The following is a 22,457-nucleotide window of genomic DNA, read 5'->3' as shown; positions in this document are numbered from 1 at the left end:
ACACACACATACACACACCTCAATTTAATTCCACAGTAATTGAAAGTATTTCCCCTCCAAGTTTATGCATGAGGGAAAACTCACACCTGTGCTACATCCCCCTCTTTCGCCAAGACCGATCGACAGTGTTCTATCCTCCCTCGAACGAAGAAAAAGGAGTCGGGCAGTGGAAAAGTAAGGAGGGATGAGAACAGGCTGAGAGATGAGGGAAGATAAAGGGGACGGGGAATTTGCTGAGATAGCTGTGAGCGGCAATTTACACCTCTCTCATCTGATAACCATCAAAGAAGATGAGCAGTGGAAGAGACAGAGTGAAGGGAGACAGGAGATTGACAAAAGACAGAGGGAGTCTGCTAATTAGTGCTGGAGGAGCTTATTTTCACAATGCATTTCCATTTAGAGCTTAGAGTTTGGACCCAACGATGCAAAGACATTTTCAGACTTTGAAACATTTTTTTTGCATCATTTTACACCCGGTGTGGCTCTCTCAAAATGAAGAGAACTGCACTGAGGGCAAATTGTTCTTTTGCGGCGGCACAAAGGGATCGCACTGTCAAGCAACTTAAAAAGACAACCCAAGTGAAGGACGTGGTGTTTGCTTTATTCTTTCCTTTATACATGTATTCTTTGCTGCAGTCTTGACCTTGAATTTTTTTCCCTGCTTCCAGCAGGAAGGGCATTTGGTGTAAAATCTATCCAAGTCCAGGATTCAAGTTGCAACGACTTGCTGAGGTGACCCTGCACAAAGGGATCAGCTGAACAGACACTCATTATTACTCTGTTTGGGCTTCGCTAAATAACTGCAGCATTGAGATTAATCTCTCATAAGTGACAGGGATTAAAAACGATAAAATCAGACTTGAACACACCAAAATGCACTCGAACCAGGAGCTTGAAACTCTGCATGTAAAATAAATATAAACAAAGTCTAAAATTGCATACGCTGACCGTCTTCTTTACATAATAATTTTGCCCGCTAGTCACACTGTCAGCAGGATACCAAAAATGAAGACACTATTTTTTGAAGCCTCAATATACAGATGCTTCTGTGCACTCAAGTGAAGCAGACCCGCAGTGACTCTAATCTCTGCAAGAAAAAAAAAAAAAAAAAAAAAAAAAGAGCAGGTATAAATCTGAATGGTGTTTCTGGCAGCCAAGTCTCTGTTATTTTGAAGGTGTTTTAAAAAGTGAGTGTTGATTTTTCTCACAAATGACTAACTCTGGGTGAAGTATTTTAAGTCTCATGAATGCGACTCTCAGAAATGCTATTTCTGACACATATTTAAACATTTGGTTTCCAGCTGCGATGCTGTGCGAGCGTGTGTGTGAGAGGCCTGCGTGTTCGTCGGGTTATTACTGACATGTGTGGCTGGCTCCGGGGTTAGCGGTGCCATAATGTTTGCATCTGGGAAAACATCTGTAAAAGTGCGTGTTAATTAGTTGGACAAACACGATACACAGACAGCGGCGCGCACACAAATAAGCAACTCTTGCTGGTGTCCAGGTGTGACGGAGTAATCAGGATGGATGCAGAATGATGCTCTCACGCACACGTCCAACGGCCTCTGCTGTGATGAAGCTTGTGGTGTGTGAACAGGTGCTGACTGAGATGTGTGTTTGCTCAGCCTATTCTCACCTGGAGTGAGACAGCATGACAGGGACCGTCGGACAGACAAGCAGCCAGAGACGCAGACAGTATCGCAGGATGAGAGACTGAGGCGAGGACAGGCAACAGAGACGGAAACGCAGGAAAGTTTCCACTGCAGAGGCGCTCCAGCAGGTTCAAAGGAGACAATAACAAAAAAAAAAATCTCTATTTCTCCTTAATAGATGTCAAACGTCAGAAGAAAATTAAGCTTTGTTTTTTTTTTATACAAACTTAATTTCCCTTTCATATCCTTTTTTCTCACATTCATCTCACATCTCCATCTTGATTTCTAATGTAATTCAAATCATTTCTCATATTTCTCCTCGTCTACCTCTCCAGTCAAAGGAACATCACTCTTGACTGCACGTCAATACAGAAGAAAATATAAGAGTTTGATTAAAAAGGGTTGACTAAAAAAGGAGTGGCTATCCAAGGTTAATCTAAGCAGCATAAAAACAAAACAGAGAACACAGCAGTACGGAAATTCTGCAGTGCAGCATTTACTGAGAAAACTTAGACCGCAACAAAGTTTTGGAGGCACCAAGCCCCCCCACACACACACACACACACACACACACACACACACACACACACACACACACACACACACACACACACACACACACACACACACACACACACACACACACACACACACACACACACACACACACACACACACACACACACACACACACACACACACACACACACACACACACACACACACATCACTTTAAAGCATTTGAAGAGGATCATTCCCTGCAGCCTTCACTAATGGTAATTCATAACTATTACTTGTCAAACTTGATGCAGTTTAACTCTTAACCTAATCTTACGAGTCTTTTACTTAAAGACCTAAAAGTTCAATAATTGACATTCATACATGAGTTCAATAATGAGAAATCCAAATCTGTTTTTACAGGCTTGAGAGACAAAACTGTTCCCACACATCAACTGCAATGACCAGTGACAATTAAAGTGCAGAAACGTATTCATTTATCTTGGCACTTGCAAGTCGGGGGGATATGAAACAGAAATTCCTTAAAGTTGATGGAGAAGGAAAAATGGGTAAGTTTTTCTATTTCACTGAGTTTGACAAAGAACCAAACTGTGATGGTTTTGAACACCTCCAAATGAGCAGCTCTTATGTTACCGGTCTACAGTGGGTGGAATCTATCAGAAGTGGTTTGGGGAAAGAAATCTTTGAACTAGCGACGGGGTTACGAGTGGGCAGATCTCGATGAAATATGTGGAAAGCAAAAGGCTGGTGTGGTCCAGTCCAACAGCTGTTCAAACTGTTGAAGGAGCTCGGGTGTCAGAATACGCAGCGTAACACAGTTACAGCCGAAGGGAGACACACACAATGTTAAGGCTGTGTTCATAGTATTATGACCGATTGTTTGAGTATCTTCTAGGTAAGGGTTTCAACAGGATGCTTGATCAGTATAAACAAGCTTGGAAAAACGACAGATGAAAGCCAAAAGTCAAAATAACTTTGGAGTGAAAGCAGCTAAAATTCCAGATTTGGATGTTTGGTCGACTGAAAGTTAAAGGTTGGGGGGAAAGAGACGCAAGCGGAGGGAGAAAGACACTTCAAAGAAAACCCTGAAATTAGACACATAGTTCACCCCTCGGTATCGTGGCCGAAGCAGGTTGGTGTTGCAGGCAGTACACCTTGGAGCCAAAGCAGAGTATTTCATTGGGACTTGGGGAAGTAATACATGCTGCTTTGACTAAGAGGTTGCTGGTTGCTGTTGTTTTAGCTGCGCAAAAATTAATAAACAGAAAACAGCACAACAGCGAATGGACAGGAGGGGTGGAAATTGTTATGCGCGAGTCACTCTTGCCTACTGTGCATGGTATATCGTAGACACATTATCATGAGGAAGTGGCATGCTGGGAATGTTATCTGCATTATGTCTCATTAATGCAGGACTTTGCAGCAGACTCGGCACATGCAGGAAGGATATTAAAACAAAGGACGCCGAGGTAACTGTGCCAGGTATGCACTGCATGTCCACAGTGATCATCGTTTCCTGTCACCTCCTCAACCACCTACCTGAAAGCTAAAAAAGGTAAAAACACAATTTTGACTTAAACTCTAAGCTTTTCCCCATCTCTGTGTGCCTCTCAGTGCTCCATCCAAAGGTTTCTGTTTTGTTTGCTATCAGTAAGGTTACGCACTTGACACCGTGTGCAATTAACAGACATGAGAACAGTCGATTACAGCATTAAATTGTCATTAAGAACAGGCCCGTTAAACCATTAGACAGTTGTTTAAGACAACAGCTCTCAAACTAGGCCTCAAAACAAGAGGCCAGTGTGATTAAATTACATTCCCTTACAGAAAATGAGTATAGATATCTACAACATTAGTTAGGAGTCGGTTCTGTTCATTTCTAGGGATGTCCCGATACAACTTTTTCACTTCCGATATGATACCGATATTGCAACCTTGCGTTTTGGCCGATACCGATATTGGTCCGATACGATATCAGCTCGAATCATACATACTTTCATTACTTATTTTGTAGGATGGAATGTTGGAAAAGGCTTGATCAAGTGATGGTACACCGAGAAGAATAGTCAGCAACAGTGGGTATGAGAAAAATTGACCCATTTATTGTTAACCAATTGGTTACAAAAATTTTAACCTTCAACATAATACCTGCAGTGTTCCACAGTTGAATAAAATAAAAAATAAATTCGAAGACGCTTAGAAATAACCTAAATAACTCCAATAAAAGCAAATTATACTTTTAAATTGCAAACAATTCAATTCAAGTCCACTTCAGTTATTTTTTACTGTCAGAAGTGCTGGAGCGGAAAATGGACTGCTTAACGGAGCGCTTATATCGGAGATTTTAGATGCAATCCGATAAAATCCGATACTCGTTTTTTGGCTGATATCGGATCGATATCCGATATCAATATCGGATCGGGACACCCCTATTAATTTCAGTATTTTTCAGGTTCAATTCTTATATTTGCAGGCACCGATTTTTTTCTCTTAATGTTTTTGTATAAGCTTAAAATATTGATAAATACAAATATTGAGCCGGCTATTGACTTTTTTCATGCTCATACTGGAATTCACATTATATGTAAGCACTGCATAGGTGCTACAGTTGATGTAGTAAACATGAAATATACATTTTTGTTTCACATGAGGACACGCTTTAAGTAGTAAGATCTTTATCTGTGAAGGAAAAGCTCACTTTTATGATGATATATTCTTAATAAAAGTGTCATGCAATCTTCCAGTCAGTCACAGAGGGAATGCACGTACGCACACATACACAAAACCAATTACTCCTACTGGCGACTGCACTGATTTCCCCACTGATCTAAATTCATGCACATACTCCGTTCCAATTTGTCTTAGCTCTCTTATTTCACTTAAAATTCCCCATTGTTGTTAATAAGCCCTGTTTGCGACTTTTTAATACATTTATGCAAAAAAAAAATCTGTTTTAGCTGCAGATTATCCAAAAATACGCATAAAAAATGCCTTTTTAACCATCATCTTATGACCATCACGATAAAAACAATGTAATCTCGAAGCTGCTTTATCCTCTGATCAATTTATCTTTCAGTGTCTCTGCCACAAAATAAATCTGCATTCAACATGCCAGCAGTCTGGTCGCAGTGATGGAGGCAACGATAAGGTGAAAGGTAAATAAAGTAAGGTGCAGCAGGGAAGAAAAATTGGCTCATAATAAGGACCCGAGATTCATCTTTCTCTTCTGTTATTCCCACAGATAGTCATGAATTAAATCTGGATGAAACCAGTCGCGCTGGAGGTCTCTTCTCTTCGAGTGTGCTTCAGGTTAATCTTGTGCCAATTGTCCTGCTGAGGTGATGACTAAATGCTTCGGGTCCATTTCTGCCAAATAACAGGGTTGAACGGTTCAATGACTATTACCTTTAATTAGATCCTTTCTTCTTTTTTTTTTGAAAGCCTGCAATCAAGGAATAGGTCTGTAAAGCCCACTACGGCGACAACAACCAGTAGCGTATGCTTTAGCCTGTAAACCTTAAGGTGTGCACGTCGAAAGGAAAGATGAATGCATGTGCCCTGCAAGAGACGCAAGACAAATGAAGACAAATGATCACATTTTAGTTAATTGATTACATTTGCTGATCTAATCTATATTATCAGCAGGACAAGGCCGGGTCAACTCTCTCTGAACCCAGTAATTGATTTCTGTGACTACTGACAAGCACTTAAGTTATTATTTTAACTCCTCGCTTATTCAGTGTGTTTGGCTCCCCTCTGACCTGAAGCTGTTCTCTGCATAAATAAACACCCAGAACCAGCATCGAAAAATGATCATTTGTCTTAAATGCGTGCGATACTTGAGCACGCCTTCACAGCGGTCCTGCCTCATCTGGGTCGAGGTGCGGGCCAGGGGAGGTCAGAGCGCCGAGTATTGATGAGATGGCAGAAAGAAATGCTGATGTGGCGACTGCCAGGAAAATAGATAACACTGACAGGGGAGTGTAACTCCCCTCGGTCGATTATTAAAAAGGGGAGAGCTGTGTGTGTGTGTGCGGCGCTCATGCTGATGCCGGGTCAGACCGGAGAGGCTTCAGGTCACTGGCTAACAAGAACAGATGAAGGAAATGTAAGCGTCTACCCGTCCATCAGATATGCATATACACACACAACGGCCACTCTGGTAGCTATAGTAGTGCAAAATCATCTGATGAAGTCTTGTCACTGAAACTTCTGATTCTGCTGGAAATAAAAAGAGTTGTTTTACAAATTCACGGTCATCACACTGCATTTCATTGATACTGTTTTTATTTAACAGTCACCCCATTAATACATGAAAGGTGCATGCTATTAGAAATAAATTCAATCAAATATACCTCTACTGAGACGTAGATTCAAGAAGTAGGCCCAAAGGGCTGCTTCCTCTCACACAGCAGCAGTTCCTGATGTTTTTGTCCTCTGCTGTCCTCAATAATAATCAGATTCATATCACATATACATTTATATATTCTGAGTAACATCTGTGTTTCGTCACGCTCAATTACCGCACGTATAAAAAAAACTGACTAGACTCACTAACCACCTACTGTCAAGGTGAATGAGGAGGTAGAGGATGCTTCATTAATTGTGGTCTTAACCCTTTTTTTTTTGGCTCAGGCAAGTGTTTATGGCCCAGAGAAAACGGGACAGTGACCCAGACTCAGGTCGCAACCCACCAATTGAGAACGACTGCTGCCGAGTATGTGGTATAAGTAGTGTTTATTTGTACTTCCACATCATCTTACTCAGTTCAACTGTATGAGGACTATCCTGCGTCAGTGTCGGGAATAAATAGACTATCACTATGCCAAAGCTGAAGCACGCTGTAACTGTGTGTGTGTGTGTGTGTGTGTGTGTGTGTGTGTGTGTGTAATGGTAGGCTCCTGCTGTGCTGATTTTAGGAGGAACAGATGGTCCTGCCAAGGCTCTGCACAGTCCACAGTCTATGAGGAGACCTGTGAATGTGGGTACAGTGTGTGTGTGTTGCTGGTTTTCCCCCCTCTGATTTTTCACGAATATTCTGCCGTATAACTCCCATTCTTCCCTATTTCACACAGCAATGTGCACGCAGACACACAAATACAAACGCAGAGACACACACACACACACACAGACACACGCAATGATTGTTGCAGTGTAAGTGATATCTCAGTGGTCTTTGGCCTGCTTGTCGGTTCCATTGACACTTAGCAGCTTAATCCTGCTTGAAAGGCTCTTCAATGCTAAGCTTATGTTTGCCAACACACAAAGCTGTCACACCCCCACCCCTTTTGTGTACACCACATGCGCGTGCGTGTGCGTGTGCAGGTGCAAAACACACACTGGCCCTACTAAATTTATACACACACACATCAATTAGGAATATGAGATAATACAAAGACACGCCGATATACTATCACCTGAAAGATTTTGAGGATTTCACACTGAGTCATTATAATATTTGAAAATGTCAAAAATGCATTCCTGAATAAACAAGTAAGCAGATCGAGATGGCAAACTGGTTCGCAGCCGTAATGAGGCTGGAAAAAAAAAAAAATCAGACATGAAATTAATTGTATCTGTTAGAGTGGTGATACTTGTGGGTTATTAGCATGATAATATCTCATCGACGCCTAAGAAGACGAAACAGGAGGCATCGTATTGATGCACACGGTGGCACCGGGCAGTCCTAGTCTGCTTATCGGGGAATAAATGCAAATGTTCTTGTTCCAGTTAGAGGCGGCAGAGTGTGTTCACTCCTGTCTGCAGCTTCTGTGGACATATGAGGATCACACATCCACGCTGACGTATCCGTTTGTCGCCTGCACCGATAGTTCCTTGTTTTTCTGCATTTTTATTTCAGACTGATTTCTATGAAGCTGCAGAGGAAAAATGACAGGAGAGGTAATATTGCAAGATCATTGCAATGCGGAGTATTGGCAAGATCTTGTAAAGTTTCTCAGGAAAATTGCAATCTTTTTTATTCTCTAGTGCCCCTTCTGAGGCTCTGTAGATTTTGACAGCTGTTTTAAAAAACACTTTTTCCAAAACACCGACTTGTGAAGAGCAGGAGGTAAATAAATTTGAAATGAAATGTTTTACCTCACAAGAGATCTCCATCCACTCACTCGCACTCTAAACAAGACCTCTCTATGCTCGTTCACCTGTGTAAACCAAGCTGGAAGCTGTTGTTCGAATCAAATCAGATCCGAGGTGAAAGCCAAATCAAGATGTGCGAGTATTCCTTATCGAGTATCGCTCCCAAGCTTAGCTGGGTCAATGTGATGCTGTAGCCACTGATATGGGGTCAATAACTCCGATACTGGATTCTTGTAGAAGTATGTTCATGTTTGTGCCTTCAGGTAGGTTTTATGGGCGGACAGCAGCCCTACCAGGTCTTAAGAGCTCTTCCTACCTGAGAGGGGGCTGTTTTAGTGCTTCCCTCTTTCTTTCTTTGCATCTGATTTAGTAGATTACTGGGAAACGAAATGCTTGGTGGCTGATCTCTACCGCTTCATGGCAAGTGGAAAAAATTTATCGTCACTGTGATATAAACTGCGATAAATTATGTTTTCGTCTACTGTGCATTCATGCTACTGCATGTTATCATACTTGGCAAATCAGATAAACACCTTCTGCCCTGAATCCCCCTCAGTCGGGGGAAAGAGCTTTGTAAACATAGTGATGCTGGAAGAGACAGAGACGAACTGGGGGCAAGAGAAAGAACACTGGTACTTGGGAGAATCTCAAAGCACAAAAATATATGAACATAATCTACTGTATGTCGCACTGGTCTTTTTATTTATCTTTAATTATTTCAGCAGTATGATATGTGACACTGTCGCATATTTAGATAGTCTTATTTCTTTTGTGTTGGCTTTTCATTTCGTCCATTTCATATCGTACTCACTCTCAGCATCCTGCTTGGTTCCCTGCTTTATGTTGCAATGTTCCGAATGGAGGACACGTACGCATCGCTCCCGATTATAAAATGTACATTATATGTAATGTGAACTCAGGGTGGCAGCAGGCCGATCCAGATGTGGACTAATTCTGTAATGGGCCATAATGCTCTCCAACATGTAAACTGTAGTGTTGCTCAGTCTCTCAGCTGTGTGTGTGTGTGTGTGTGTGTGTGTGTGTGTGTGTGTGTGTGTGTGTGTGGTTGTGTGGTTGTCCACTCACCCTCTAACCATCTCACTCTGTCCATTTTCAATTACCGATGCAGTAGTGAAGCAAGCGTTACACATTTTAAAGATTCCCATTCATGTCCTGTATCTTATTTAACACTATTTAACCATTTTATTCTTTCATATTCTGAAAGATTACCCTATATACTCTGTGTTTACTCCCGTTATTTGCTGTCCATCCCTTCATCTTCTAGACTTTTTGTTACCTACAGTCACAGTTCCAGAATATTTCATCCTTTTATTTCATTTTATTGTATTTTATTTCAATTTATGTTGTTGCTGTTTCTATTTCGATGTTGTGCTTTGGTCAATTCACTCGGTAGACTTTTTTTTAAGTTGGTTATATCAATAAAAATCTTATTATTATTTGGATTACAATTCGACTGGATAAAAATACTTATTTTAGGAGATTTACCAAACATCAATTTCAGCCAAAACAAACAGAAGAAACCCTTTTTTTTAATCCACTAATCTGTTTTTTCGTCCATTTATACAGTTTTAAATAACACTTGCAGGCATCTGAATCTCAGCTACACGAGTCTTGGAGTCAACACATGTACAGTGCCGTCTGCTGTGCGGCTCGCGTCACAGATAGGCAAAATAAACATGTCTGTGTATGAAATCTGTCCGATGGCAGCGTTCGTGAAATGCGTGCCGCATTACGCGGGCCCCGCTTTCTCGCCCACCCTCTTACTTCTTAATCTGCAGCGCTTTTCGCGGGAGCTGATCAGTGCCTCCATTCATTCCAGGTCAATTTGGGCAGTGTGCTCGATACGGCCGTCTCATTACACACTTCCTTCCTGTCTGTCTCTGCGACTCGGGGGAGAAGACGGAGGGGCTGAGAGGGAGAGAGAGAGAGGAAGGAATGGGAGGAGGAGAGAAGTGAGCGCAGGAAGGGCAGGATTTGATGGGGGCGAAGCACAAGTCGAAGGGAGGCCGAAAATGTGAGAATTGGAGAGGGAAAAGACCGGAGCGGCGAGGGAGACGGGAAGAAAGCGCGTCTGGGGCGTGTGGCAGAAACGAGGATGTTAAGTTCAATGTAATGTGTGTGTGACTGGGAATCAGAGATCGTGATGAGTGAAGAGGAGAGAAGGAGCACAGCGTCGGATGGCGCAGTGTGGCTGATTTAGAGAACAATAATGGAGACGAGCAGATAAAATGGGGCGAACAAGGGAGGGAAATTGATGAAATACTGAGGGATCGAAGCTGAGACAGCGGGTGGAAAGTGGACAGACCAAATTGGATCTAAGAAGACAAGTGAGGAGGGGAGAGAATCAAGAGTAGGGTTTTTTTTTTTCTCCCCCTGAAGAATGAGGCATAAAAAAAGATTTCACTAATCTATGGATAGAGACTTAAAAATATAGTGCTGATCATTTTAAATGTAAAAGAAGGAAAAAAGAGAGGAAATTACACTTTTTGGATTTATATTCCAGGCTGTTTTTTCTTCCTGAGGCGTTCTCCATTAAAGTTACATTTTAGGATTTCATAATTAAAGAAAATATGTAGTTATTTTAAAGGTGATTTTTATCTACCTCAACTTGCCCCCTTTCTTAAAGGAAGAATTTACGAGATAGAAATACTTTGCCAATCCTTCCATTTCTATCAGAACTGACTGGATTTAGTATATTTTTCGTCATATAACCAATAGTTCTCGACCGCGGTTATGAAACAATCAACTAGCGGACCAAATCTTTTCCACTACATGGTCGAAACACACCCGGTTGAAAGAGACCTGACCCGAAATATCAGCGATGCTGCAGTGAAAACTTGTTAATGTTTACCTCATGAAGTAGCATGAACATCAAAACTAAACTATAAGGGTGAATTTGGGGGAAAAAAATTGTATATCCATAACATAATTTAGTTTGCCATAAAAGGCTGCAGGCTTTGCCTAACCTGAGTGAAAAGAGAAATGCTGTGGTGAATTTTTTGGCAGACTTTGAGAGTCAATTAAAGCTAAATGTCATCCGAAGAATTTTAGATTCAACAAAAATCAAATTGAAGATGCAAGTAAAAAAAAGAAAAACTCAGGAGATGATCTCTTTCACTGCATTTTTCTTCCAAGGCATCTCGTCAAAATGGCTCTTTTTGTTGCGATTCCGCAACAATATGTTTAATTAAAGGCAAAGCAAAACAAAACGCTTGCTTGTATTTAGAGGTTATTACGCTCATTTCCTTGCCAAATAAATTACGCCGTAAAATTCTGTTCATAACAATTTAAAACTTCAAAGCATACCAGAAAGCAGAAAATCACAGCTGAACACAGGTTCTCAGGACTTCTACACTATAACTGTGCAGCGTGGCATTCATTCATAACCTGAGCTTTTCACAAAAAAAAAAAAAAACAAAAGGATGACAACTGCCAGATATTGAAAGTTGAGTTTTTTCTTGGAAAAACATGAAAAAAAACCAAATTAATGCACATTTTTGAGACAATTCACAATTCAATAACTCCAGTAAATCTAATCATGTTTACGTTGAGCATTAAACTTCCAATAGGATTTGGCAAAGACATAAGTGACTTTAAGAGAAAACATGACGTTTACCAGTCGTGTCCTGTACTTCTTCATCCTGACACTAACGATGCTGACTCTTTCTATTGTAACATCACCTCACTTTCCCTTTTTAATCAATTTTAATGGCCGCCGCCGCTAGAGGGCTTTTTGTTTTCAGCTCGGCTTTGGGACTCTTGCTGAACTGATGCGCTTTTATGCGTTATGAACATGCTGGACAGGTGAAACCATTCTGTTCACATGTTATCCATCCAGGAGCTTCCCTGTAAATTGTCCCATCTTCTCACGTCTCCTTTTTGTTGTGGTTAAGACACCGACTCTCGCTGCAGCTGTGCTCTTTCTCAGCAATTAGGTCTCTTATTTTATATGAAAGCCTGACTGGTTGGTGTTCCAAAAGAGCAAAACACATGTGAGTCATGAATGGAATCTCCTCTGTTTCAAGACTGTGACGCGCTCTTCTGTTGACGTGTGTGTGTGTGTGTGTGTGGACAATACAACACAGGTCCTGCGACACAAAGGAGGGAAAAAGAGTCATGGAGATATTCAGCCTCAACTTTTTCCTTGGGGATTGGTAATTATGGCTACGGAAGCGTTTTTCAGATCAGCATGGGACAAACATGAGGGGGAGGGAGAGAGAGAGAGAGAGAGAGAGAGAGAGAGAGAAAGAGAGAGAGAGATAACATGGCGACCCCGAGATACTATCGAGCTACGCCGAGGTGTTTCAATCCGGCTCAACAGATCTTGGCAAAGACTAAATGAGTGCTCACAGTCAAAAAAAAAAAAAAAAGTAATCCCCAGCATGCTAGATAGAAGAGTCCATCAGAATATAAACACAATATCATTGAAACCTGATTGCCATCTCAGATAAACACCTAGGATGCAGTCATCTGCCACATATAGCACCGCCGTTAACCGAGCAGGCGACACCTGATCTCCGGCAGAAAACACGTAAGGCGGCAGGAAAAGCAGTGGCCCGGCGCACGCTCTAATGGAAAACAGAGAGCAACGAGAACAAACCGCATCAAGAGACTATAACATCTCATCTTACAACCAGACAATCAGACTCCATCTATATTTCAGACGCTACGGAAAACAGCAACAATGGGCTGTCATGATCCAAGATTAGCGGAGGGCACGGTTAATGAGGGGGAGGGGCTCGCGGGGATCGCGTTTCCAAGCTGGCAACCTCGACGCCGGATCACCTGAGGGCGATTTGTCCTGAATTCGGTAACAAACCTCAAGAAACGGTAATTGAACGAGTACGTTGAACGCAGTTTTCTTTTGGGTCTGATTACCTGGCCTGAAGAATTGAAAAAGAACAAAATAGTTCCTCACTGTGGGAAATAAAGTATTGATTAACCGATCGGAGATGGCTTCCCGTGCTTTACCTCTACTTTGAATGATTCATTCAAAAATCAAGCTGTAATATTTTCATGGATCAGCATTTTTTTAATGATTAAGTATCAGTTTTTTGAAAGGAGTGTTTGCAAAGAATTATGCTCAACAGGGGAAAAGAACGTTTTGATTTTTTTTTTTTTTTTTTTGCAAAAGGTTTGTAAATATTTACATAAAGTACAGCCAATGACTCCGGTGATGAATTATTTATAAAGAACGAAGGAAAAGGACGAGTAAGGGTTTGTTGCCATGGACCTGCTGAACGTGTGGGTGTGTGTCTTAATGGGGGGGGGGAGAGAGAGGGAGAGAGAGAGAGAGAGAGAGATGCGCTCTGCTGCGCTCACCGGCAAAGTCACTGCTTTCTCAAGGACACTGCGGCTAAGGGGCAAGAAGGAGAGAAGGAGTGACACATGAGAAGAAGAAGCAAAGCAGAAGACGGCTGAAGATAAAAAGAGATGCTTAATGATCGGGGGGCTCACAGACTGAAGCGGGGAGAACGAACAGAAACGGCCTCACCGCAGTGAAAAGATGTGCAAAGTGATGGAGGATGATTGACCGGGAATGAAAGGAGCTCGGCGGGATGCTGAATTTTGGAACACTGACATTTTCGACAAGGATTTTGGTAGTTGTGGGTGTGTTCTGTTTCAGGAAGTTTCTGTCCGTCCGACGGTGACGTCACTGTAAATATTGAATTATTAACCCAAGCTCCAATTTGCGTCAGCCACTGAACTAAACACGCCTACATTTAGGGCAGGCTTTTGGCCCTCTCTGCAAAAACTCAAGATAAATACAGAGTGCCAGGCGAAGAAAGTAGCGTATCACTTACCAAACATTAATTTAATCAACACACTTCTTATTTAGGCCAACGTCCTGCACAGAGAGACAGACAGAGTGAGAGCTCAGTATCGAAATACCAGCTAAGTGACCTTCAGAGGGCAGAAACCTGAAGGATGCTGCAGTTCTTCCAAGATCTTCACACTGTTGCAATGAATTTACTTTCACCTTAACCTTGACAACTGCCAGTCTGCTATACTCCAAACGTTTTGAGCTGTAAGACCGCATCCTCACCTTTAATGAGCAATGTGCAAACAAATATTCCAGTCAAAGGCCCTGGTATTTGTGAACACTGAGCATTTAGTTGAAGTGATACTGTCTCACTTGTTGAAATGAGGTGCAGAGCAGAGGTGGGGCCTCTGGTCCCGCGGGGCCGCGCTCTCACATGCCGTTAATGTCTCCCTGCTTCAACACATAATCTATTAACGTTAGCGCAGAACTCAGCTGGAGCGCCTGACAACAAGTCACTCATTGAGATCAGATGTGTTGATGTGGAAATGTGAGGAGTGGTCCTCCAGGATGAGGACTGTCGGCCTCTCAGTGCGATGAAAGTTTACATTGTCACTCTAAATTTATGCAACATAACATCAGTTGGGGCCACAAGTACCAAAAATTGTTCATTCCAATCAATGTATCATCTCTTTTCAGATTAATCAGATTTACATCATTGTGGATAATTGTGTAAGAATCTAAGAAAAATGTTTACATTGCTTAATTTTGTTGAATACATCAACAATTTTACAATTTACTGAAAGAGTGGATAAATGAAAGCAATTAATCCCGACTTTTCAGGAGTCTGAATAAGCATGTTGTGCCATGGCTCGATAAACCCTTTCAAAGTCCTGTTTTTCAAATATGTCGGTGATTATTGTCTCTATAGATTTTCCATGATTCGGTGATTCATGGACTAATCCTCTCAGCAGCACCGACATGAATTGAATTCAATGAATTAACACAACTCTCCCTCTGTGGAGAAGCGGGCTTTGTGCAGTTATGTCGGACGCACTGTGAAGAAGAGCAAAGAGCCCGTTTTTCTGTCTGCTTCAGTCTCACTACAGAGCTGCTAAACCTCTACAGCAATCAATTATTTACACATAAACACACACACGCAGACCCCAAAACACTCCCACTGAGATGATAGTGGGGAAGGCCGCTGGCTGAATTGCATAAAAGCTACTTTACATATATAAGTAGGCAGTTTACTAAAGAAGAGAGTGAACTGGACAACCACGAGGACCACAGCTGCTGACCAACTGTGATCACAAAACCTGTAAAAGCATCGTCAATGAGCTGCCGTAACACTGACACGAGACCACAAATGAATGATGAGGCTGGGATTTTTTTCCTTCTTCTGTACTACTTCCTCTGTGCAGTGGTGAAAACATAAATAGAAGAGTGGTAAAATGAGCAGGTAAGCAGACATAACCACAGTGGACAAAACGGTATTATTATTATTGCCCGTATTCTGCACATACATAGCGAATTTATCACTTTTTCTTCACATTAAGCTTCATAATTCACAGTGTTGCCTAATTAACAACTTCTATATATTTATTTTTTAATAAAAAATAAAAAGCACGACTACAGATTTTAATCTGGTGCAACAATAATGGACACCCGACAATATTTAGCTTCAAAAACTATCATCCAGACTTATTTCTGTTGTTTTATGTACTTATTTTTGTCCCCCTACATATCGTAAGAACTGTTGATGTTATTCGTTTCCATAACTGTAGTTCATTCAGGATGTGGTTAATGTCTCTCTGTGCTGTAACTATGACTGCAACAATAGTTTCATCAGCAAGATTACACTCTGGTTTTTTCCATTGTGTGTGTGTGTGTGTGTGTCTGCCGTTTCCATGAGTAATGTTTCACAAGAAAAACAGTTTGCGAAACTTTGTCTTTCGTATTTTTTCTTTTCTTTTTGTCCTGATGACTTCCACATTTTGGCCATCAGACAATAAATCATTAGTGTGTGTGTGTGTGTGTGTGTGTGTGTGTGTGTGTGTGTGTGTGTGTGTGTGTGTGTGTGTGTGTGTGTGTGTGTGTGTGTGTTGATATCACATATCATTACATTACATGTTTACTAGAGTAACTTTTTGAATAAATTTTAGTACAATAGTAAAAAGGAAAATATCAATAGGCAAAGTAAACAAAAAAAGTTATTACAATATGTTACTTTATTCTTACTTCCAGCTGTCAGTGGGACACAAACAGGTAGAAATCTTTTCCAACTACTAAATCATGTAGAAAACCACACACCAGATTTCCCTTCAAAACCCAAAAACATTTTCAATGTTGAGTAAAACTTTACTTTTCCTTGTGTATTATAAACCAGACACACATATTCCAACCATGCATTGCACATCTTAAAATTGCACTGAATGTTTGACTCCTCCTTCCATCCGTTATCCTCCACATTATTAGACAAAGCCCTCTCCATGTTTGACTGCTTTCTTTGTCAAACATCACCGAGCGCATCCCATCATCAGCCCGTGTTCTCCGATCAAAGCGATATTCTCGACTCCCTTTCCGTGTTAACTCGAGCTCATAACAGGACACGCGAGATGCAATAATGCATGTGCAGACTCACACATCGACACGCAGCCTTTGGCTCAGCAGGGGTGTAAACCAACATCTATGCTACAGGGCCTCGCTTGTTTTCTGGGTTATTGGGCCGCAGTGTAAACAATGAGCTTCGCACTCTGCCACGACCCTGTCAGCTACAGGGCGAGAGAGACAGAGAGAGAGAGAGAAAGAGAGAGAGAGAGAATACAGAGATAGATAGACGGAGCGATAAGAATTGACTCCGTTATTCGTTTCACTCACTCACCTATCTTTGTCCTCCTATCTGTGTATCTGCCAACTTTTTTTTTTTCCTTTCTTTCTCTTTTTCTGTTTTTTTTCCTCAGAGGCTGTCAGCCGGTCCGTCCGTCTGGGGTCGCGGTGTCAGAGCAGGCAGGGCTCAGTACCTGAGAAGACACAAGTTCAAAGGTTGGCTGAGATCGCTTCGACGGCAGTTAAGGATCGTGTTCAGGTTGACTTCAGTCAATCAAGGGAGGAGATAAAGTGCTGCAAAATTGGCTTATAATAACAAACACTGCCTCGCAAAGAGACCCAAACGCATGGAATAATCAAACATTTTTGCATTTCAAAAGAGGAAAAAATGTGAAACAATTAGAGAAGAAAACATTGAATATACTCTCTAGAAAATGCATTTTTAATCCCCGTGGAGTCAGATATTTTGCACACAGCAGCAGACTGTCATTTCAATATTTACTCTTTCCAAATATCTCCAAAAAGAGAGAAAATTACACTGAGGACAGATAACAGAAAAAAAGAGAGTAGGGAAAAAAAATCCTGAACTTCCACAGACCAGAAAGTGAAACCTTGCCTCAAGAGAGGAGGCCGGCTCTGCGGTTTCATTTGCATGTGTGTCGCTGAGACTTTTTTTTATTCTTGCTTAGCATACTGACAGTTTTTACAGAGAATGGGGTGAAACGCACTGTATTACAAAAATTCAGAGATAATTCCATTCATTCCTCCAAGACAAGTCTGACTTGAAAAACAGCTGGCTATTAGCTTATCTGCAAAAATTCCCATTAGTCACTAGATAAAGTTTATATAATACACTGTGAATCCAGCATGGCACAAAACAGTGAACTACTTCAAAGACCTGTGGTGGAAAATTGAATCAGAAATTGACAGTCCTTCGTATACAGCACTGGACTTTTGCCACATAACCCTAATCTGAAAAGTATGCAAACACGTACAGATATTGGAGGACGGCCATACCTCCAGTCTGTTTTCACCAGTGCTGATGCATGAAACACAGTAATAATCCAAACACTGTAGAGGCAGAATATTAAAGATAATAAATCCCCGCCCCGAGAGATGCTCTGTAATCGTGTCATGGCCTTCCGAGTGCAAAGAGCAAAAGACGGTTCGACAGCGACGATCATGACGAATCAGATGCAACACACCGACTCTGGCCCACCCTCCTAAAAACATGAAGCTCAGATATAGTCAACAAAATCAGAGAGAAACAAACACACGGTTGCTGCTGGTTATTTCGGGAAGCAGTCGCACCTCTGATGATTCAACATTACTGAGATAGGTGTTGGTTGGGACAATGCGTGAGATTGTTCTGCAAGACAAACTGGTTCCTGATCATATCTGATGATACTCGCACCATTCATGCACACCTACAGGGAAACACAAACCAACACACGGCAGCTGGTGCAGACAGATTTGAGGTGGATGCAAAATGTGTTCATCTTGCTTGAGGTGGCAACAACGTCCTAATTCTGGCCAGGAAGTTTGAAACTTTATAAGAAATTGCAGAACTTCAGTTTGCATTTTTCGATCACGAGTGATAAATCTCACTTTATCATGCATGTCAAAGCTTCGTGGTAATGCATTTGACTCCACATCAGCACTGTGGCATCTCTGCAAACATAAGCAATCTCTGACATGGTGCAAAAACTGGCTGATCCTCTGCAAGGTCTCTGCATTTGTCTTTCTGACAGCAGGTGGCATTTGAAAGACTATATCAGACACTATGTTGTGCAAAAACCTTAGACTTAGGATTTTGTATTTCAGGCAGAAAGCAGAGATGGCTTCTTTTGAAGCCGAACAATGAGCAAATTGGTACAAGTAGTTTTATGGATTTAATCAATACAGTATTCCATCAATAACAAGCCCTAATGCCACGACAAAATTAAGAGCATCATTATGAGGAAATTACAAAAGAGCAGGCACAAGTTCAAGCAAATGATGGAAGATATTTCTCCCCTTCATAGAAATAATCAAATGATAACAAATTTAAATTGTATTATTTTTGATGTAAGATACTTGAAAATTCATAGACAGAAATGGTCCAAAAATAGAGATTTTCAATGAAATCATGACAGACGCACATCGGAGGGGTGAAGTAGGGCTTGAATTTTTTAACTTGCAAATCATTCCTCACATCTGACAGATACGGTGGTCTATTTTGAGGTGAGGAGGGAAAAAAAACAACAACATCAAGTCACAGATTTGTCTTTGTTCTCTCTGCAGCCGAGAGCTTGAACAGGGGTTAATGGAGACACTTCGGCTGCTGTCAGATAATGATCTCCAGTGACTGACGTGTTTTCTCAACAGAGTGCGCAAGAAAAAGTAACAAACCTTCTGTCACCAGCATTATTTAATTTGTCGATCCTCCACATCTCACTTGTGCGCCGTTATCGATGGTGAGAAAAAGAATCCAGGTGTCAAAATCACAGGCAAGTGGTGCAGTGAAGCATAAACAGCAGCATATTCATATCACAGTATATGAACTTCATTTAAAGAAAAAAATCACTAAGACATTAAGCATGTTCATCACTATATAACATGGCGACTGTAATGAGGAACATGCATTGGACATATAGAAGATGAGGTGCAGATTAGAAAATCTACAGAAAAAAACCGTGATGTAGGTGTGTGGAGGGGTTCATCCGGTGTGGCTCAACCCCCCTCCGCTTTGATGATGAAAACAGGGGGAAGGTACTCTCTCTCTCCTGGAGTAACGCTATAGGCGCTCTCCATCACCCCCGCCATTAAGCTGTGAATTTTCACAAGCATGAGAGGGAGCAGGCTCACCCCGAGCCGCTGAATTCATGGGACGCATTTAACAACCTCCCAACCTTCATCTTTTGCAGACATTTATATTTGGGTACCAGTGAGTGTCGGAGCCCTCGCTACGCTTTTGTATTTGTGAAACACTCAGTTTCAGAGTATCGCAGATGAAAGAAGCCGTTTCCCCAGTTTGAGTCTGCAGCCATTAGCAGGGCTGAATTATTGGCGGAACAGGAAGTATTCAGGCAGCAATTCCGTTTTTGCTGGGCTCCACTAAAGAATTTTTTGAATATTTTACGGGTTGGGCTTTACTGTTAGTGATTATCAAGGGTTCTCCTTGGCTGACAGTGTGTTATTCTATATTACTTTATTAATTTTGTTGTAAAGTTACACTTGGGATCCACGTGAGATTGCTCCCAACAATACTAATTATTTTTTTTCAAAATTTTAAGAAAGAAAATCCCTTTGTTATTATCCCTTGTCGATGCACTAATGTCCCATAAGTGTGATAAGCTTTATATTACACATGCAACCCCACAGGTCGACAACAAGCACAGCTAAAAGCATCTCTGCAGTGTGCCACATAACAACGCTCATGAAATCAATGGTTTCCATCATTACAGGTGTTTTTCACAGTGTCATATAACCATCAAAACACTGCTGAGAGTCTCTCTTGGGTTTTCATGCAGTAAGTGTTGTGCATGAGATGCTTGCTTAGTCGAGCTCTCCGTGTGTTTTTATGCAGGAGGCGTTTCAGTTACAGACCTGAGCATGGATCAGTTTGTAAATTAGACCATCTGTATGTAATGATATGTTCTGCAAGTAAAACTATAGTTCATAAGGTCTGACAAAAATGGTTATGAAACTTTTATCTTGAATCCTATGATTAATATACTTTACAATCATCTAAAATGAAAAAAAAAAAACAAAGCAAAAACAACTAATAAAGCCCCAAACCAGTGATCGATGACTTCATAGCTTTACCCTCTCTATATTTCTTTATATAACCTTAAATAAATGATGCTGGGAAAAGGCATCGTCCCCCTGACCCCAGACTTTTTCTACTTTAGCTCTTCACTATTCTCCAGCTTATGGCTACTATTAAAATTATCGGTTTGAGTCTTATTAAAAAATTGTGCTTCTTTGAATATTAAACAGATCATTATATTAATATTGCAGTTTGTGGAAAATGTAGTCGCTGAGAATTTTTTTTTTTTGTAGCTTGCAGCCTAAGTGAGATTGACGTGACATGGGAAGCACATTAGCTGATCCCACTGTGAAACACCAGGGTGCTTTCATCAAAATATAATAGACCATTCCATTTCATTTCAAATGTGTTTCGCTATTCAATCTGTGGAATAAAATTAAAACGGCAATCCTTTTCAATATTCATACACTTTAACAGTAATTGTGATGTGACGGGGTATCCCTAACCACTTTTCGCAATTTAAGAATATGACATGTAATCCTAATCCACATAATCTCCTTTGTAAATCATTTTCATTATATCAATGTTCTGGCATGCATCCATCCAATTTAAGAGCATTCCAGGAACATAAACAACAATTTTCCAAATCAATTAAGGTCTTCTGAGGCCTGTGTGTTGTTTGTGTGCGCAGGCTGTGCATTTCCCAGTCTAAGGTGAAGCTAACCAGACAATTCAGAAAGTCTCTGACACACACACACAAACACACACCCACGCACAGGAGGAGACCCTGGAATTGGTTCTATATTACTATATTTCCTCAGTGTAAGAGGTGGGCCGGCCCCCAGATCTAATCTGACTCAGGCCGAGCTTTCAAATACCAATCAGGAAACAACAGGAGGGTGAAGGCGATACAAAGATGATATGAATACGTGGGAGGGAAGGCGATGGGAGGATTACAGGTCGGTGAGGGAGTCGCATGCTTTCTGGAGCCACAACACAGCGCGGCTATGTCACAGGATGATTAAGAGAGTGAAGCGCAAAGGGAGTTTCCACGCTCGCCCCGTTCTTCATTCTTGCGGGTCAGGAAGCCCCGCTCTTCCTCCCTCCACTCAACAATAAAAAGCAATTCAAGCTCATACAGATTCAGGCCGTTGCAGGGTAATTTACTGCCGACGGCATGCCTTCATTCTCAGGAGCAAGTGTTGAGGGGAATCAAACTGTAAAAGAAACTGAATCGGAAATGTTCAGTGAGAGAACAAAACGGCTCCAGTTCGGTTCTGCATGAAAATGAACACGCTTTAGCGATTACACTGTTCTGCAGGTTGGCTGCGAGAGACGTTACGGGGAATTTTCGGTGAATGCTATCACTGTGACACCCACAAACAAAAGGACACACTCATCTTTTATGTCGGGTTTGGAAAGAAACCTTAAATTTTCTAAAAGCCCTGAGCCCAATTAGACAAGGAATGGCTTCTATTCAAAAGGGGAGACAATGGAATGCTTTTTCAGCATTGTATCTTCTTACTATTGATCAAAGGGCTTTTCTTACTCTTTGTTGTGAAAAAAGAAAGGAATATAAAAAATTATAATGGCATCTGGGCTAGGCGGAAATGGTGTAAAAAAGTATTCTTGCAAAAAAAAAAAAAGACAGTCATCTCAGTTCACTGATAGTATGCATTTTTTTTTTTTTTTTACGAAGGATGTCAATTAAAGCTTTGTATGCTAAGCTTTGTTAAGTTTTGTAGATTTCATGAACTTGTTCACATGTCCTGAATAAAGCTTTTAACTGGTGAAAATGCAAGTGGACAAACAAAAGAACAACATTTCG

The 22,457-nt window shown here is 41.2% G+C and overlaps 1 protein-coding gene across 3 annotated transcripts in view; it reads right to left on the bottom strand.

Moving 5' to 3' along the window:
- The window catches only part of strbp (spermatid perinuclear RNA binding protein), an 87,762-nt gene that overhangs the window by 41,821 nt on the left and 23,484 nt on the right, over positions 1-22,457 (bottom strand). For 2 of the 3 annotated variants that reach the window (XM_030084406.1, XM_030084404.1), the window contains exon 2: positions 16,934-17,072. The gene's annotated coding sequence lies outside the window, so the exon portion shown is untranslated. Of the gene's footprint in view, positions 1-10,052; positions 10,186-16,933; positions 17,073-22,457 lie in introns of those variants that run through there. The other variant, XM_030084407.1, reaches the window with a different exon arrangement.

The sequence above is a fragment of the Salarias fasciatus genome (assembly GCF_902148845.1).
Source record: "Salarias fasciatus chromosome 7 unlocalized genomic scaffold, fSalaFa1.1 super_scaffold_4, whole genome shotgun sequence".
NCBI classification, from domain to species: Eukaryota; Metazoa; Chordata; class Actinopteri; order Blenniiformes; family Blenniidae; genus Salarias; species Salarias fasciatus.
This window is presented reverse-complemented; position numbering and strand designations above follow the sequence as displayed.